Source organism: Watersipora subatra, chromosome 11 (genome assembly GCF_963576615.1).
Source record: "Watersipora subatra chromosome 11, tzWatSuba1.1, whole genome shotgun sequence".
NCBI classification, from domain to species: Eukaryota; Metazoa; Bryozoa; class Gymnolaemata; order Cheilostomatida; family Watersiporidae; genus Watersipora; species Watersipora subatra.
In genome coordinates this window covers 43,771,019-43,785,064 of record NC_088718.1, presented here as the reverse complement: position 1 = coordinate 43,785,064, position 14,046 = coordinate 43,771,019, and the positions used below count along the sequence as shown (strand labels likewise).

The 14,046-nt window shown below is 32.5% G+C and overlaps 1 long non-coding RNA gene across 1 annotated transcript; it reads left to right on the top strand.

The window, feature by feature from the left end:
- Positions 1 to 3,110: 3,110 nt before the first annotated feature.
- LOC137408811 (uncharacterized) lies at positions 3,111 to 11,726 on the top strand. Its single transcript, XR_010980138.1, has 4 exons — positions 3,111 to 3,201; positions 3,553 to 3,624; positions 8,787 to 8,867; positions 11,451 to 11,726. It is a non-coding gene; the product is annotated as an uncharacterized lncRNA (long non-coding RNA).
- The last annotated feature ends 2,320 nt before the right edge of the window (positions 11,727 to 14,046 follow it).

Here is a 14,046-nt window from a genome sequence, read left to right as displayed (position 1 = left end):
TAGTTTAGTTTGATATCAATGATTATCATATTAAAATGTATTGCAATTGCTGTGTATTGATGCAATATTGATGCATCAGTATTGCAGTTGCAATATGGATACATTGATAATTGTATATTGCAATGCATTATCATAGGACTCAACTACACTAGCTAGTAGATGTTTTGCTATGATAAAGAATTAGTTTAGACGCATTGGTTATATTCAGCAATTCCGTAGCCCCTTACTTAGTTTTTTAACATCTGAGAGTATTTGACTTTTTGAACAACGGCTCCTTTGTATTATCTTTCATCATATAAACTACCTTCTACACTGTCCAATGCTGGTTTAAAGAGATTTAATTTAAAATGAAACGGTTAGGTACTAGTCTATGCATAGTAGAGGAAGCTAAACAAAGAGATGAAACTACCTACTTTAAGATAACATATTTATAGCCAATAAAGTATTATATATATATATATATGATACTTTACTGGCTATAAATATGTTATCTTAAACTAGGTGGTTTCATCTCTTTGTATATATATATATATATATATATACAGTCAAACATGGATAACTCAAACTTTACGAGACCGAGCGAAAGTGTTCGAGTTATCAGAGCCTTCAAGTTATCAGAGCACTGTCACAAGTCCATTTATTTATTTATTAGTAGATACATGTACATATACAAACCATAATATAAATCAAAAGCATAAATGGCTTGTTTCAAATTAAATGCTTCTAATGTAAGGTTTAAAATTTTTTATTAAAAAGTATAGAGATTTTTCTATCACTTGAGATTGGTTCGTTGTTTGAGGTGATGTTATTGCCAGGATATTTTTTAGATTAAATTTGGCAATACTTGATCGTTGTTGAAATGCTCAGAAGAAAAGACATCTTTTTCTTTTGAGCGTTTTAACTAAGATCAATTCTGCCGATTTTTCTTTAAGTTTATGCCAAGGTTACTTCACTTTTCCTTGCTTCCGAAGTGCCATCGCTAAGCGGTTGTTTGGTAAAAATTAAATTTCACCAAACCTTTCGAAAAGTCGTTGACAAAAATATTTCGCCGATGGTGGTAATAACGACGCCTATGAACTACGAAAAGTTGAGGTTTACTTCTACGGCTTGGAATGAAGTGATTTTCTAAAGCAATAACAACCATTTCGGTAGACCTTGGGCAAAAAAAGGTTCGAGTTAATAAAGTTGAGATCGAGTTATCTATAGCAATTTATCAATACGTGGGAACGGACCAAAAAAACCGTTAGAGTTAACCATGTGTTTGAGCTATCCGAGGGCGAGTTATCCTTGTTTGACTGTATATATATATATATATATAGAACTATATTTCCCAACTAGGAGGCTTCTATCAATATATAATCCATGTTAGGAGGCTCTGAAAAATTAGGAGGCGTCCAGGGAGCCTCCTAATTCTAGCAGTGTTTATAGTGCTTAACAACCCTATAGAAGTATTTTAAACATGATTCCCATAATTGCCTTATATATCTATATTCATATATATGGAAAAGAGGAGACAACTCCAACAAAAATGTGTAATTTTCTATCAATAAATTACAAACTCTAGGAGGCTCTTATATATGGAACTAGGAGGCATATATCAATTTTAAAATATTCTTACTTTTAAGTGTTTTGGTATCGTTTCAGTTAATAGCACAATCTATTTAAAAACATATTGCAACAAGCTTATGACTAATCATCAGCCAATACAAGGAATTAGCAGCTATGTCGGATACAGTCAGTTTTGCTAATATTCATGATAGCTTTATTAGATTTGGGAAATAAAGTTGTCTATTAACAAACTACAATACATTACAATTTATTTGCTGACCCTCTTTATGGTTTTCAAGACTGCCATTTAAGCACTCCCTTTTTTTGCACGGTTTCTCATTGATCTGCTCTTTTTTGTGAAAATTCACAATAATTGCACATTATGGTTTCCACTGATGTTTAAGCATGGCTGTAGTAAAAGTTTAAATAAGTCTATAATCAGTACAATTCATATTTTTGCTGCCGTTGCATCCAGCCACAAAATAAATCTTTTTTTGAAACTTTTCATCTGAATGCAATACCTGAGAGATGGTTTTTTAGTCGAAGAATTGATTTTTTAAATTTATTGAAATAAAGTGGCAAAAGTATAACCACAGTATATAACAGCTAGCGAGATGTGGCTGTTATAATGTTGCTGTGGCTGTTAGGACTATTAGTTCTTCACCCATGTAGTCTACTAGAGCTTGGTAGCAGCGGAATAACTACATGTAAGGGAGCACGTCACATTTGGTAAGTTGTTCATGTTATTTTAGTCAATTTACAGTTTATTTACTTGAAACATACAGTTGTAGAAAAGCAGTATAAATTTTATTTAATAAAGAAATAGGACTAGCGTAAAAAAAGTATGTTTCAATTATTATAATTTTTAAGGAATGTAGCATAGAACACGTTTGATATATATTTTTTACACCTGTTAATGTCATCCAACTGCTGATATTGTTCGGCATAGAAAAGTCAAGAAAGTTCAGCATTATAATACCATAAAGGAGAATATCAAAACTTTTTGTAAAATCTTAATTTTGGACTTTATTATTGTTACACGAATGTTCGGTTTTGTAACATCAACACAGACACGCCAGCTGACAATTAATAGTTATTTTAGTGAATCAGTTAATTCTCTAACATTAATCAATTTTCAGTTATTAATATAATAATTTTTGATGTTTTTTTATGATGATAAGTAAAGTTATTAATGTGGTTCTACCAACAGTCAAAACTGTTGTTAGAATATCATGATCATTATGTAATTGTATTATTGTTATCATGAATAGTGAGAGTTTGCGTATTTCAGTTATGATTTTGTACGTAATAGTAGTACATGCATAGGCATAAGCAAGTAAGTGGTGTATATGCGGCCTTTGAATTTTAAAACTTTTAGTATTTAGTTTGAATCTTGTGTAGTAATTGTGTAGTAATTAAGAGCTTAGCTGTTTTATAGAGCTTCAGTAGTAGGAAGCAGACATTCAAGTTTGCCAAAAAACCTAACCAGTGAACTAAAATGTGTATTTTGCATTCATTTTGGTTTGTATATCTGTTTATGCTATTTGAATTATCTATTCATTTTTTTTTAGAAACTTGGTAAGCATTAATGCCAGTATATTCATCAGATGGCAGAGAGTATTAGACAAAGTTGGATGTTCTTTTCTAGAAAAGGTATGTTGCTAATTACACGTTGATTTGCATAAAAAATATGTCAAAATAATCAAGGTTTCATCTACCGAATTTTATGATATTTTTTAACATGTACATAAGTATAGATTACAAACTATTAAACATTATATCAGTAAGGTTGTATTTTGAAATGTAGTAATGTTTGACGTTTTGGCAAAGTTACTATGATAAGCAAAACTTTAAATTCACCAACACAAAATATACTGTACAAAGTTTTACTGTAACTAGCAAATGTATACCTGACGTAAGAATGTAACAGCATGCCCAAAATTAGTTTTTCTTTGTATAGTTGCAAATAATCAATGACGCTTCATAATCAAATTAATCAATTAGTTATAGATAACTGCTGGATGAGAAGCATTGATGGCCCACACCAAAGACTGATTTGCAGACATAAAATTAAAGGTATGCGATATTGCAATAAGTTGCTGTCAACTAGCACATTATACATGCGAGCCAAAAATTAGTGTGATAATTTGATATAGCCATAGCTTCAGTAAGAAAAGTTGTCAATTTTTACAGGCATTGTATTATTTCAAACGCTTACATAAACCATTATGCCACTTTTGTGTTCTATTCATCTATTATTGGCAGATTACATAATATAAATAGCGCAAACCAATCAAAGGAATGTAGCATAGCAAAGAGATTTAGTATTGCTCTTCTTAGTCTTTATGAGTCATGGTTGCAATTGCTGAGCAATTGCATAATTATATAAAATGAATAGTTTTCCATGGTTACTCATTACCACGTTTAGTTACTCAGTCAACACTGAGAGTAATTATCAGATTTGAGATATCATGTTTAGAGGCGGGAGATTGACAAATATTTTGTTGGTTGTTACTCTTACCCTACCGTATGCGAATTTATGCTAAATCTATCAGCAACTGCCGTATGCACGTTTTTGCGAATTTTCCAACAATTGCGTGGTCACCTAATTTTATTATCCGTTAAAAACATAACGGATGATTTTAAAACTTTGATGGTATTGTCAGTGTGGTTCGAATATTTCTCTAATAGATTAGTCTAAGATAACCAAACAGTTTCAAATTTTTTATTGAGAATTTCCAAAATAAAAATGGACATTTTTGTGTAAGTTTTGTTAAGTATCGCGCAAGTCAGAAAACATATAATTACTTACATGTATGTTGATGACTCTATAGCCAATTCAAATTCAGATTTTTGTGATTACACAGATAATTAAAGTAGCAGCAGTGACTCTGATGATAGTGAAAATAATAGTTTTTTAAGTGTAAGGGACATTGTAGAGCATCGTTTTAGCTTCGTAGCGATTGTAGCTTCACATAGCTTTAGCAATGCACAAAGTGAAGGTACATTGATTTTTGCATAGCACTATATGTTAACATTTTAGCAAAATAAAATATATTACAAAAAGTTTCTAGATAAACTTTGAAGTTGAAACAAAATTGTATACATGCTTCATGTACATATCATGAAGCTAAATTGGCAATTTTCGGTGAAATGGCTGGCGGTAGGCCGGTAGCTTAGTTTGTACATGGGTGGCAGTAAAAGGGTAAATCTATAACAGAATTAGAGATACAAGTGTATGTATTTCCTTTTGAATGATTTAGTGAACTTTGATGATTCAAGACAATGAGTTTGGCGAATGATATATATGTATAAGATGCTGCTGAAGTTGCGCAATTCAACTCATGGCTTTTAATTATTACCTCAAAATGTTGAAAACACGCGATAGGAAGGGCCAGAACACTACTAAAACTCATAGTTACTCAAACCTGAAATACAGTAGGTTTTATACAAATTGCTATACAATAACAAAACTGCAAAACTATTGTTTAAAATATAAATAGCAATATATATTATTATTTTTGGCCTTCGGTATCGGGCAGCATGTATGCAGTTTGTTTGCTGATGTTAACAAAAGTTTTACTAATAAGCTACATAATTTGCTCAATTATTTGTGTCAACTTTAAAATTTAAAACAAATGTAGTGTTAGCACTTTTAGAATATACTACAAACAACGCAGAGGAACTTTTTGTGGCATCTGACTTGAATTTAAAAGTTCTCTGAAAATGCAACTTGTATTTGCCCATTTTAATACTTTAAAATGTCAAAGGGAGCTCATAATGAAAGCAACTTTAATATAATTTCAAGATGCTCAAAGCGGTACGGATGTTATGTTGACAAACATTAAACGGTCACTCTGTACTATGGCTAGTAAGTATTTACATGTATTTAGATTTTGCATTGATGCTTTCAATTAGGTAGTGTAGGAAATCTATTTACATTAGCTAAACTACCAGCATGTGCAATACCCAGCTTTGTTTCCTATCCATCCCAAACATTTTGCCAATGCTTATAATAATTCATTGCTCTTTTCAAATCTGATTTCTGAACCAAAGGTAGTTTTAGCAGTATAAGAACATATACTTCTCTTCCTATGGGTCTACTCACTTTTCTGTAGCAGCAAAGGCCATTGTTTTTAAAAGGTCTGTAAGAATTGTATTACTTATGTTGACTTCCATTGGTGCTCGTAGCAAATATAATTTTAGTACAATTTGCATCAATAAAGTTATTATCACTTGTTTGTAAATTATTTGGAGCAAAACAATATTTTATGTGCACAGCAAACATTTTTGCTGCAAGCTTACCAAAACAAAATAAAACGTTTATTTTTATGTTACATTTTAATTAAACATCATGTTCTATTCAGTTATTGCTGTCAGTACTATGCAGTTATTGCTGTCAATGTTCTTTGTGCATTCTTGGCACACTTTTATGTTAAACTTCCAATGCATTGAACACTTTAGAAATAAAGTGTCCAAACAAGGATGCATAACATGAGATTTGTCACTGACTTGTTTTGACCTATATCTAGCACTCTTTAGCCAAAGGTGTCTAGCTTTACTAAAAAATTTAGTAGTGAAATTGTACATAAATTCATTGCCTGCATACACATCAATCATGATGCCTATGCTCTTATTATGTGTGTTCTACTATTGCCTGCTTAGCTAATTCACTTTCTACTTCTCAATAGCCTCAGCCTCCGAATGAAAGCTATTGTTGTTATTCCTATTCTTTGTAACTTTATAATGAAGGAGGTTGTGGTTGGGCAGCTCATTTGCTTTTCACTCTATTAGAAGTATTGCAGCACAAGTATAACTGCAGTAATAAAATCTTCACAGAATTGCATAATGTGGTCTTATTCTCCAAGGTCTTCTCACTAGCAGAAATCACCTATGTACTTATGCAATTGTGGTTTGTGCTTAAAGTGACTCATTCTCCTAATGTGGCATGGCTTGCTATCTTCTTGCATGCTAGTCAATTGATTAAATAGATTGTAAGAAACAAGCCAACCTCTCACTCCTACACAACCTAAAGACTTATCACATAAGTTCAACCTTCTAGCGAGATTGTAGCCGCTAAACATTTTGCTTTTTTCACGCGTCTAGCCATTTAGGGTTTTGCAGCAGCAGAAGAACAGACTAATCATGTCACAATTGGTATATTTGTTTGTCACAATTGTTTTATATTACTTTTGCCAATTTTGTCATTGAATTAATTGTACCATATTATGGTGAAAAGGCATCATGAAAAAGTAATTTACTTCGCCTCAATACCAATGCAAAAGGTTAGACCGGTAGTGGCCATTTTTGACCTGTAGGGCGAGCCACTTTAAATACTATATCAAAGCAACTTACTCATGTCATCAAATTGCGACGGCAAACAACAATGCATAGGTTTTCGCAGCTAATTTGGATTTGGATTTTACTGCCTTAATTGCAAGATCGTAATATTGTCAAGTTAAAAAGGTCAAGAAACCCCAACTTTATAATGCTAAAAGAATGAAATTATTACTAATTTTCATAAAATGATAACTTTGTAATTATACATGAGGGTAGCTTTGTGAGATTAACCGACACACATTAAAATAGTTATGGTAACATATAGCACAGTAGCCAGCAATTGATGAATATCTGTGACTCTGTCGATGCTCCTAACTTTTGTAACTTTTCAAAAAGCATTAAAATAATTATGGATGCTTTTTATTCTGATTAGTAGTGTTAGCTGATTGATAGCACCAAACAGGCAGAATTATTAGTAGCCTATACTTTACTGCCCTGAGCAAGCAAAACGCTGTATCTTGATATTTGTAAATTGTTCAGCACAAGCACAAACGCGTTTTGGTCAAGCCTGGCATCGGTATTAGCAGTATTTTAGTTGTTTTTTTATTTATTATGGTGAGATATCCAACAATCTTTACCGAATTTTTTTTCGTGAAACTTTAAAATCAAAGGAGTTATTTCACTTAGGGCATTTTGTTTGCTTAAATTGACAATTTACTAAGCTGGCACTAGGCAATCAAAACGCCCTATCACTGCAGATAGGGCCTTTTGATTGCTTAATTTGACTGGTTTTTCATTGTTAGTTTGCCACAAGACCATTTGCCATGACTGGATTATCAAAGGATTACAAGTTTAAATTCTGATATTAACCCGCAATTAGTCAACAAAATGATATATGTTGCAATTCCTATTACTCATCTAGTCAACACATGGATTAAAGCCCTGTAATAGCCATATTCAGCTCAAAAGTTAAGAGATGATCAAAGATCTAGGTATCCTTCAAACCTGATGTTATGAAATAAAAGGAGTAAGTAAAATAGTAGTTTAAAAAAGATCAAACGCTTTTATTGAAAATAATTTAAAGCAAACAACTGAGTGCAATAATGTCAGTATTTTAAAAAAGCAAAACCTTCCAATGGACATGTAATTAAAACAAATTTTTCATCAAATCTCTGAGTCAGATCTTTAAATCGAGACTCTTGTCACTTAGATATCGTCCTTTCATAATAAATATATTATGATAAAAAATATAGCAATAAGATGAGCACTTAGAAGTGCACTAGCTTGTATGAGCTGCCTTAAAACAACCAAATATATATGCTTCAGTTTCGCTTCCCTTTGTTTATGTACTCTTTGATTACATAATGCTGCTCATAATGTCCAACTTTGTGTATGTTCAGGCCAATCAAAACGCTGTATCTGCAGATAGAAAGCTTTGATTGCCACTTTATGTGTGGTAAATGTGGATAGGGCATTTTGCACATTGTGAAAAGTGCTATTTCTGGTGGTCTCAGATATATGAAATTTCGAGACATGTTAGATCTCAACCTAAATTACATATAAGCACAAAAAAGTGAATTTTGAAAAACTTTTCAGATAGGGCGTTTTGCTTGCTTAGGGCAGTATAAAGTTATGATAATGTATTATTTTCATTGTAATTAACAAGTTGATGCATTTTAGTCGTAATTTGATACGGATTTAAACTAGAGGCTGAGTCATAAGTAAGTGACTGGAGTAAATGAAATCCTTTAAATTGTTGAAGCTTTAAAATCTATGTTTCAATTTTGTAGAAGAATATTGCAAGAGATAAAATATTACTGCTTCATAGAATTTTAGTAATGGGAGGTAGGGACAAGGATTTGCTGAAAAACCTAAAAACATCAGGCATCTTTTGCATCAATTTTTAATCTGCATAACATCTGTTTGGGCTATTAAAATTGTTTTGCTTATTTTGGTAGAAACCTGGTCACCGCATCCAAGCACTATATCCACCAGATGGAAAATGGTACGAAGCACAGCTGGACGCTTTCTTGAAGGGGGTATGTTGCTGATTAACGGTTAATTTCCACAAGAGCGTGCCACATTAATAAAAGTTTTATTTCAAAAAATTTATAAGAAATAATATTACTATAAAATCTATGTTTGAATGCCATGGCACTGCATTTTTTAACCCTTCCAATTATAGTGGCAAAAATTGTCGATTGTGCTTCATAATATATGTTCAATCTTTATTAGCTTCAACTCTATCTAAAACCTTTTTGTTGTAGATTTTATTTTTCCAACACGTTAAAAAATAGTACTATTCAAAAAACTTAATGCATTCCTACTTCGTGCATTGCTAATGCTATGTGAAGCTACGATCCCTTCGAATCTCGAAAAACAATGCTCTACCATGTTCCTTATTCTTACGAAACTATTACTTTGACCACCATTGGAGTCACTATTGGAGCTGCTACTTTAATTATATGTGTAATCACTAAAATCTTAATCCGTCAGTCATCAACAATCATCAATAATGTTATCAACATAAGTAATTATCTGTTTTCAATTCTGGATGTACTTGCGAAAGCTATAATAGCACTAAATATTTCGAAAATCAGAAAGAACAAATGTTTCTTTTTATGTTGAAAAGTCCTAAACAAAAATTTAAAATTGCTTCGTGAGTTTAGGGTAATTTTACAGGGAAACTTTTAGACAACACTGTCAATACCATAAAAAGTCTTAAAGACTGTTAGTTATGTTGTCAATGAATAATAAAATTAAGTTACTACGCAATTGCCAGGAAATTCGCAACATGCACATATGCCGGTCGTCCATTGATTTTGCCTAAATGCGCATGCAGCGGTGAAAGGGTTAATAAAATATTATGTAATCTCTAATTGAATCCCCATTCATTTAAACGCCCCTCTACTAGACCTGTACTATAATAGATGACGGTTAAAGATAGAACGCCACCGTTCAAGTGAACGTTACTTCTTTTGAAAAAAACACATAAAAACTATATAACACACAAACTAAGCTGTGATCCAGTGATAACATATACACTGGGCGTTGAGCTTGCAAAATGCCATCGTTAACTGCTTATTCTAATGCTGTAGCATGTGCAAGAAATTTTAGCCTCAAATAGTAGTACAGATTTCATCATATTTGCTAAACCGTTTTTTCATATATGCCGAACTATCAAGGCCGCTTAAACAATAAAATTATTATCAGCCTGATAGAGTTATTAATTATTTCCATGGTGCTGCTTTCAAAGCTTTAACGAAAACACTGTAAAGCTTAGAAGTTAGAAAACTCGCTTCAATATGCATTGACAAAAGTATTAATTGCTATTGTTGTAACTGAGTCATTGTTAGTAAAAATTTGTCAACATTTTTCTATCCATCCTGTCCAAAATCGGATCCAAAGATCAAAGAATGTTGAAGTCGCAGTCAGCTGGATGTGGTTGTCAATTAAAGGGTGACACTCTAGTTTTCAACACTTCTAGAGTAGCACTTAAATGAACATGGCCTTCAAATTAAGATTCTACCTTATGTCAATTTAGCTGTATTTCAGAATGTTATAATATTGGAGTTTTGGGTCAAGGTTAAAATAGCAAGCATAACTTTGCAAATATCGACGCAAAAAGATTTTAGTTTTAAATAAGGTTCTGCTTTAATATATTTGCAAATCATCAATGCATGAATTTAAAAAAAGAACCCAAGGGTATATTTCTCTTTGTGTAGTAGCATTTAATCAAAAATGCATTGATTTTAAATAAGTGCAGAGTGACATACATGGATTATCAACACCGAAGAGTGATTTTCAGACATCAGATCAAATGTGGGTGATGCTATGATAAGTGGCTTTAAACTAACACAATGTACTAGGAAAACAAGCGTGATTATTTTGCTGTAGCTCAAATGCAGTAGAAAAAATAAAGGTGTCTAACTTTTCAAGTATTTCAGTCAAATTCGTTGCCTACATAAATGCTGACACTAGTCTTTGTGTTCTGCTGCTGTCAGGTTACAAAACATAGCTCTCCTAGTCAGAGGCATTTAGGTATCTAGAGCAATCTAGGCATTAGTGGTTTCAATGAACACCTGAACAATGCGTGTTTAACCACAGTGGTTGACCCCATAGGTCAAGTATTAGCCTAATTAATGACTCAATAAATAGCTACCCAGTCAGGTCACACTAAGCTTAGCAGCAATCGTTCTGAACACTGGCCATTGAGACTGCTCAATGAATGTTAATCCTGATCATTTCTCTAATAGTTTGAAGCAAATAGAAATCCAAACTGCTCTATCGCATGCACACAAGTGGCACACCATTTAGTTTCATAATTAGCTACTAAAGTAGTATATAGAAGTGGTCATCAAAGTACCTTCTACAGTATATGTGTGTTTTGAATAACAATACATTGGTTAAGTATTATATTACTAAATGAGAAATGACACTAACGAGCATTAATGTCCTTATTGTTCACTTGTATCTGAGAAACCGTCAATTCTGTTTTGACTTGCCGCACATAAACCAGCTTATTTAACTTTTGAATGGAGCTGAGCAATGATATGTGATTCATCAAAGCCATAGCTTATCAGATTTTTATAAATGATAATTCACATTATTTACTATTTCAGTCAGCAGAAAACGGTAAAGTGCAGAGGAAATAGCAGAATTTGACAAGCACTGGACTGAAAAATCAGGCAAACTGCCAACAAGATCAGTGTTGGATGCTATACACTCAACGCTGCCTAACAGAAGTGTTATAGTGATTCGGGCTCGAGCCAACAACTTGCTAAAGAAGGCTGCGAGAAAAAATGCCAGCTGAATTTTTTATGTTGTTGAACCTTCTTATTATCATTGCGTTGTATTTGTCAATAAATGTGCTCTTTTTGAAGACTAAAAGAGACCAACTCCGCAGTAATGCACTGGTATAGTTATTTTGTATCAAGCAGTCTTAGCTATTATTTTATGTACAGAAAATGTGCATAAAACAATGACTATGATAGATAATACAATACCGACAGTAGATATTATCTGTTGTACTGCACTGTACACTATGATGTATTATTCAAGAAACAAGCTCTAAGATAAATTATAATAATTCTTTTAAAGAAAAACCAAATATAAGGAAATATGCCGCAGCAGCCAGTCTACTGACAACTTACTGTCAAACCGACAAGCCCAAAAAATTACTTAGAACGCTGTGCTTGACTAAAAACAATCAGAAATTCACTACACAATGAGAAATATATCTTTTTGGGTCATTTTCCAAATTTAAGTGAATGTGTCTGAGTAGAATGTTCTATCAATTTCTTGACAGTTCAGGGCATTATTATTACTGGTAAAATGTGAATAATAGCACTCAGTATTACTATTGATCAATAAAACCACCCAGAGTCAAGAGATCTAAAGTTAGAAAAAATTTGGTACTGTGCTGGGTCCAGCCCGACTGATCATTGCTAACAATAAATTGCAGTAAGAAAGAAGTTTTGAAAAGCGAAAATGCCCTCAAGATAGAATGTTATTGTATTTTTATTGGCTCTCTATGTGACATTAAGTTTTTCCCTGGGTTCTACATAGGCACAATGGGCTTGTTTGGAATCTACCCAATTTATGGTGCTGTGGTATTGCGCAGGTTTTGAAACCTGACACTCCATTCCCGAGTGGGGAAATGTTTTTACTTAACGTTCTAAGAGTGGCTTAAGATGAATAGAAAGACATTGCTGTTATTGTATGTTAGATTGAGTAACTAAGTATGTTGTGCAAGTAATTCATATTATTACTGTAGATAATATGCACAGCAAGCAAAGATGTGTGTGTTTCATTTTAGCAATCACAGTAACTGAGTTGCGTCCATGCATTGTTTTCAACTAATTTTTTTAAGTTTTTGTATGCAGTGCAGCAGCGATATGTGACTGAATAAGAAACTATAACATAGACCATATTTATAAATATTGAGTTACATTATTCGTTTATTTTAGTGAGCAGAATATTATGCAGCCTAAAAGAAAATTGAGAGTTCAAAAAGCCATGATCGGAAGATTGAGGCAAACTACCAAAAATGCCAGAGCTGTATACTGTTAAAAGAAATTGGTGTTTGAAAATTATAATGATGACTTATGCCCGAGCCCACAACTTAGTCAAGAAGCTGCAAAATTAAACTGGCAGCAGGGTCTTCTTGTTGTTGAGGCTTTTGTAATATCGCATTAAACTTGACGTCTGAATAAATTTACTCCGTTTGGTGACTAAGCAACGACCATTCTATGGTACTTGACTAGTTGAATTTTTTAGAATCAAGCATGGTGGCTGTTGTTGTTTTAAATACAAATTTATTGATTCCTACGTTAAAGTTTAACATACTATACAATATGTAAGTTCTAACAACAATTATTGTTGTTTTATACAGATTGTTGTTTTATTGTACATATTATAACAGACTCTTAGTTGATCTATAAGTGATAGCAACATCCCAAATTATGTGTAAGCCATGGCACCTCTGCATTGATATGTAAGTTATAGCAACCTCCTAAATGATATATAAATAACAGCAGCTTCCTAATTACTATATAATTCATTGCAGCCTCCTAACTGATATATAAATAGTAGCTACCAACTATATGAAATTCAAATTATAGTAAACTCTTTTGTGATCTATAAGTCATAGCAACATCCTAAATTCTATGTAACCCATAGCAACCACTGCAATGATATGTAAGTTATAGCAACCTCCTAAATGATATATAAATAGCAGCAGCCACCTAGTTAATATATTATTCATAGCAGTCTCCTAACTGATATATAAATAGTACTGTAGCTACCAACTAGATGAAATTCAAATTATAGCAAACTCTCAGGCGATCTATGAGTGATAGCAGCATCCTAAATTATATGTAACCCATAGCAGCCTCTGCAATGATATGTAAGTTATAGAAACCTCTTAAATGATATATAAATAGCAGCAGCCTCCTAATTAATATATAATTCATTGCAGCCTCCTAACTGATATATAAATAGTAGCTACCAACTATATGAAATTCAAATTATAGTAAACTCTTATGTGATCTATAAGTCATAGCAGCATCCTAAATTCTATGTAACTCATAGCAACCTCTGCAATGATATGTAAGTTATAGCAAACCTCCTAAATGATGTAAAAATAGCAGCAGCCTCCTAATTTACATATAATTCATTGCAGCCTACTAAATGATATATAAATACTAGCTATCAACT